The 5,921-nt window shown below is 32.5% G+C and overlaps 1 pseudogene; it reads right to left on the bottom strand.

Moving 5' to 3' along the window:
* Positions 1 to 129: 129 nt before the first annotated feature.
* LOC138830291 (U6 spliceosomal RNA) lies at positions 130 to 229 on the bottom strand (annotated as a pseudogene).
* Between the last annotated feature and the right edge of the window lie 5,692 nt (positions 230 to 5,921).

Below are 5,921 nucleotides of genomic sequence, written 5' to 3'. Positions count from 1 at the left end.
TCTAAGGTGAAGATGTAAACACTGATGTCAAACTAACCTTTAATTCTATGAATTATATATGTTGTTACCCTTGAATTTTTGTAATCAACTTTTTAATAACTGTTTTTTATTTCTTGCATCTGAAAAATGAAAAATAAGGAATGCTTCACAAATTTTTATATGATCCTTGTGCAAGAGCCATGTGAATCTCTGTATTGTTGTCATTTGGGTAGACCTGCTGCTGAAGCATGTAGTATCCTCTAAGTTTAAGTAGTTAATGATGCAGTCTTTATACAGGCATATATCCTTGGTTGCCTATTTGTAACAATGAACCCTTATTGTTCCTAAAAATGTTATTGAACATATTTCTCTAAATTTCTGTGTATAGTGGAAAAAAACTTATATTGTTTGGTGGATTGCTCACATTTGCCATTTTTCTGTCAATGACTATTTTGTTTTTTTCATTTTAAATTTGATCATATTTTGAAGCCTTTATAGCTAAGTCCAAAGGTGATGGCTTTTCAAGTACTTACTTATCAACTGAGTTAGCTTTGTGGATCTAATGGACTCAAAGTAAGCCTTCTTAAAAGTTACTTCTAAACATCTGCAGCTTAAAATTTCCCAAATGAGGTCTCAAAGGTACAAATGTCTACCTGACCCTTTACCCTTCTTCCATGTAGGAAGAGACCAACCAGAATATCTTACCATGGCTGCATAGATTGTCTTACTGGAACAAAACTCATCTTAGTTACAAGGGATCATAGAGAGACGAACAGTTGAGAACGAATTGTTCAGAATAGAAGGTATTTTATAAAAATAGGTGTGAGGATGAGTATATACCTCTTCATGGGGAAGCCTACAGTGGACACTTAGACCTTGTCCATGAGTTGGTAGCTAAAGGCAGATATTCGAAGTATTTTATGAAAATATTATATTTATTATATTTATTATATAAATATTATGTAAATAAAATATCATATTTATTACATATATTATATATAATATATTATATATATTATATATAATATTATAATATATAATATATAATAAAATATTATATTTATTATATAAATATTATATAAATAAAATATTATATTTATTAAACCAAACACTTCAAAAGTAGCTAAAGCCAAGAAGGTAAAAATATTGTTCATATGCATGATTACCTAATGTCCTAGCCTGTCTATAATCCAACCAGGCAGGAACATACACAACTGACTTTCTATCAACAAATATTTCCATAGCTCCTGCACAAGTCCATATGTTTCTCCTCGATATTAGGCCTTAAATTGGTAATGTTTTAATCACAGTGTTTCCTATTGCCTCTAAGCTGTAAATCTCAAAATGGTAAAGCTTTAGATCTAACTCTACCAAAAACTGAGGGAGAGATAATGGAACAATACTTTAAAACGGAGTTGCCTTTGATACCCTAACCACAACAGAACAATGAAAAATAATTTCTTATATTATATATACTTATATATTTTTATTTATGTGTGCTGATCTTAAATTTCACACAGTGAAACTTACTAGACTTAGATGATAATTTGACAACTAAATTGATATTCATCCCATAAATAGATTGGAATATAAATAATTAAGTTTAGAACATTAGAATATAAAAAGTATCAATGCAATGTCTTTGGTATAAACTTCTGATACTGTCTAAGTTTCTTGGTCTTCTGAATTCACATGGTAAAAACACAGTATTGTTTTCCTCTAATCTATAAAGGATTTTACTCTGCTGCTCTGTTTATTGTTTTAACTCGCTGGTCCCAAAATGTTTTTCTCCATATTTCTGAAGCATTCTTACTGATTATACCAAAATTTTGCTGATATGATGTCTAAAAGCTATTATTCTTCTGCAGGACCCACGGGTCCTAGGATACCAGATCCAAGGTATCTGCATCATCAGATAACAAGAGCAAAACTTCTCACCTAGGCCCATGCAACATGCCAACAGAAAGTAATTGAAGACCCGTCTCAATTTCTCATTTCCTATAATATTTCAGTTCCTTAATTCCTTGGAGAATTTAGCAGTAAGCTATTGTGAAATGTAAGTCAACTTAAAATGAAAGATGAGACCATAAAATATGAGAGAATGTACTGTAATTCAAACTTTCAAATTACAGATGACAAGCCCATTTGAGTGAACAAAATCACAAATGTCACAAGATTATTTTTAATACCCCTCTCCTAATGATTAATGAAAGATTTCAGCCCAGCAAAAGTAGGCCAAAAAATACTTCCTGGAATGGTAGATCCATAATTGGTCTAACAAAGCTAGGAAATCTTGACTTAGAGGTCAAATATAATTTAGAAAAACTTTAATTGAGAAGATCCTTAGTGCTTCAAAAACCTGTTACTTCAGTAAAACTTGGTTCTGTCGTATAAAAATATTGTTATTCTCAAACCAATGATAACCTACATTTAATCTTCTGAAGTATATTCCTTTTCAAATAAACTTTTAAAAATCGCATTCGCCAAAATAACACTGACAAGTAGATGATAGTGACATTACAAGTTTTTCAATGTAGGGGGCAAGTTACAGTAGAATTGATTTATTTACCCAGCACTAATCCCAAACAAGTTCAACAATTCATTAAGGTGTAGAAATGTTACCTCCCCACACCATTGGCGTTGTTCAGTAGGTGCTTTCCCGAAATGTGTTAGACAGAACAGCATCCCATATTTCAAACCCAAATATTAGCTAATAAAGTAAACTTCATCACATAAGAAGGTACATTTTAAAATGTCACTAATAGTTGCCTTATCATGTGTTGTTTTATGTTTTCCTTGTCTAACATAGTAAGAAATACGACTTTAAGTCTTGAATATGGGTACTCATCAGAGATGTGACAAACATAAAATCTGTCTTCCATTTCTATCATATTCCTCTATAGTAGTAAATCTTAGTTTTCTTCTTTTTTCAAAACTTATACGTAGTAGAAAATATTATCCCATGTAAAATAAAATAATCACACCATTTTACAAAGCCATTTATAAAAACTGGTAGGAATAAATTCTAAGCCATTTTTAAACTATCTTGTTGACTAAAGATTAATCTTCCAAATGGTTGAGAATAAAATCATGTCTAGGTGCTTCACATCTCCAGTCTTGCAAATGAATTATAGAAATATAAGCTTACATCAGTTCATGTATATGCGGCATTGAAACTGCATGGAATATATACAAACCTTTCAAAATATTAACAGAAAGTTTAACAGAATGACTATCAGGAAATTGAAACCTGAGAGGAATAATAGTAAAGACATAGAATGAATGAAAAATGGAACAACGGGCAAGTATATCTAGAATACTCAATATACACATGTAATAAATGAAGTGGTAAATCTGAAATAAATCTTGGAGAAGGGATTGGTTGAGAATGATATAAGGAGTGACTCTGATCCTGGAGCACTTGACAATTAGATGGACATATTTAATTGTAACATATTTGCACAACCTTTTGTAATTCAGTTAAAACACAAAACAAACAAAAATCACAACCAAACATCAATCTCTAGAGAGTATGAATATGACCTATCAAAATTTTAAGCAGTTAATGAAGGGCAGACTTGGGAAAAGCAAACAAAGCTGTTCAAAGAGGGCAGTTTGGGGTATGGGAGAATTTAGAACAGATTAAGTAGGTTGTCAAAGGTTATAAATGACCTACACCTACTGCAAATATTTTCATCTGCGAGTGCTCTTTGTTTATACTGGACACTCCAGTCATGAGGCACACTTAATAGCTTGTGAAGATAGAATGGAAGAAACAAGATCAAGAACGCATTACTCCACTGGAAAGAAAACATTTCTCTATGTTTTCTCTCATCTGTCTTCATTACTCTTTTTTCATACTTTTAATAAACTCAATTGATTTTGAATTATACCTTTCCTTCTTTGTTCTGGCAAAGTAATTGTTCAAAATATTTCACTAAATTTTATTTCACATTATTTTCTATCATACTGTTTACTTGTCCAAGTGAGTCCATTAAACTTCCCTTTTGCATTTGGTTGCCAAGAAAACTCAACATCTATGTTAATGAGGATAAACTGTAATGCAAAACTTTGTGTCCAAAAAACCAGTCCAAGAACCTGTAATCACAAATGTTTAGCTATATTTTTTTTTCTTTATTCTTTTACCTTGAAAATCTTCTCGTGTCTAAGGGGCCCTCAAAAATAAATACTTTACCTTGAGAGCATTGGCACCCACTTAGGGGTGTCTAGACAGGGAACAGACCTAAGAAAGGAGACCTCCAGTTTCAAAGGTGAATCATCTGGGGTTGAGGAACACCAGAGAACTCTTCATTTGTTTGTTTAGCTTTACTTGATATTGTAACCCAGTTCTTGCACGGCAGTAGATTAGAATAAGTTTAGGGCATTAAATATTAAAAATAAAACAAAAATAAATACTCCACCACTTTTTGCTTCAATCACTTCTAACCTCAAAGATATATATATTTTCTAACAAGATGCTTAGAAGAAACTGAAGAATACTCCACTTCTATCTTCTCCCTTAAGACTCTCTTTAGATTCCATATCGAGAACAGTGAAGTTATTCTTTGCAGAATTATTTCAATAGATTATTTTTCTCATGGTCTTGCATTTGCTCAACAAGATGTATGAAGAAGAATAGAGTTAAATCACACATTCCTTGGATTACAGTGTCTGTTACAAAGTCAATACTTTTATGTCCTACTTCTCAGTTCCCCTCTTAGCTCTTGAGTGATTTCCAATTAATCATAGCTTCTTGGGTTCAGGTCTGGTAAAGCTGAAGGACTATAAGGCCTCCCGCACTGCTATATCTTCATGATTTCTCTTTCAAAACTCTTTTATTTGGATGTGGAATTTATTTTCATGTCTTCAATTTGTTCTGCAATACACTGAACCAAATAGACTCTAAAATCACTTTAGGTAGCAACAACATTAAGACAATCTATATCAAAAAGTTTTGGCCTCCCACCACTGCAGAAGCCAATATGCTTAGCTAGGGCTTCTAAGAACGCGTTTGCTTACCTTTTCAATTTTCCCAATTCTTTTCTGATCTCAAAAGTTTTTGGCTTATGTAATTAGATAGGTCTTCACTATCTCATGTTAATAAGGATATTATATTTTTGAGCTACTTAGAAATGAGAAATAATTGGTTTGAAGTATCCAATCAGATTTTTTTCTGTGTTCCACTGCTTCACGAGGAAAGACATTGTGGAAAGTATTACAAACAGAAAAGTGTAAACCCAATACCTTCTATCATTGTGGAGGACATTCTCTCCCTAAATAATTTGAACCAAATTATCTTTTTCAGGAAATTACTGTTTGGTAATTGAAGTCAATTCACAAATTTTAATTTCTTATTTTTTTAAAAAAAATTTGAGTTTAGGGCTGGGAAGGTGGCTCAGTGGTAGAGCATTTGCCTTGCATGCTCGAGGCCCTGGGTTAGATTCCTCAGCACCACATAAGAAAAAAGCCGGAAGTGGCGCTGTGGCTCAAGTGGTAGAGTGCTAGCCTTGAGCTGAAGAGCTGAGGGACAGCGCCCAGGCCCAGAGTTCAGGCCCCACGACCGACAAAAAAAAAAAAAAAAATTTGAGTTTAAATACCACTACAACCTTGTTTTTACACAGTAAGAGTATTTTTCCTGGTTAAGGACAATTCTCAAGGGAACCTACATGATTTACAGCAAGGTTTGTGAGGTTTGTGAAGAGCCATCTTCACTCACATTGCTCCTTCTCAGCTAAGTCTCTATGGATTTCTTTACATGAAACACTATTTTTCCAGGTAATTTAAAATTTTCTTAATAGGCTTAGTTGTGAAAAAGTTTGAACAATTAAAATTTACCTGTCATAAATTTTTAAACTTTTTTGAAATTCCTTTATCAGAATCGCGAATTCACCAATCCTAATTCCAAATTTACCATAAAAACAGTTAATATGTTTTTTCCTGAT

This window comes from Dipodomys merriami, unplaced genomic scaffold (genome assembly GCF_024711535.1).
Source record: "Dipodomys merriami isolate MVZ:Mamm:240054 unplaced genomic scaffold, mDipMer1.0.p SCAF_1876, whole genome shotgun sequence".
Taxonomy (NCBI): domain Eukaryota; kingdom Metazoa; phylum Chordata; class Mammalia; order Rodentia; family Heteromyidae; genus Dipodomys; species Dipodomys merriami.
Note: the sequence above shows the minus strand (reverse complement) of the source record. Positions and strands in the feature narration are given on the sequence as shown.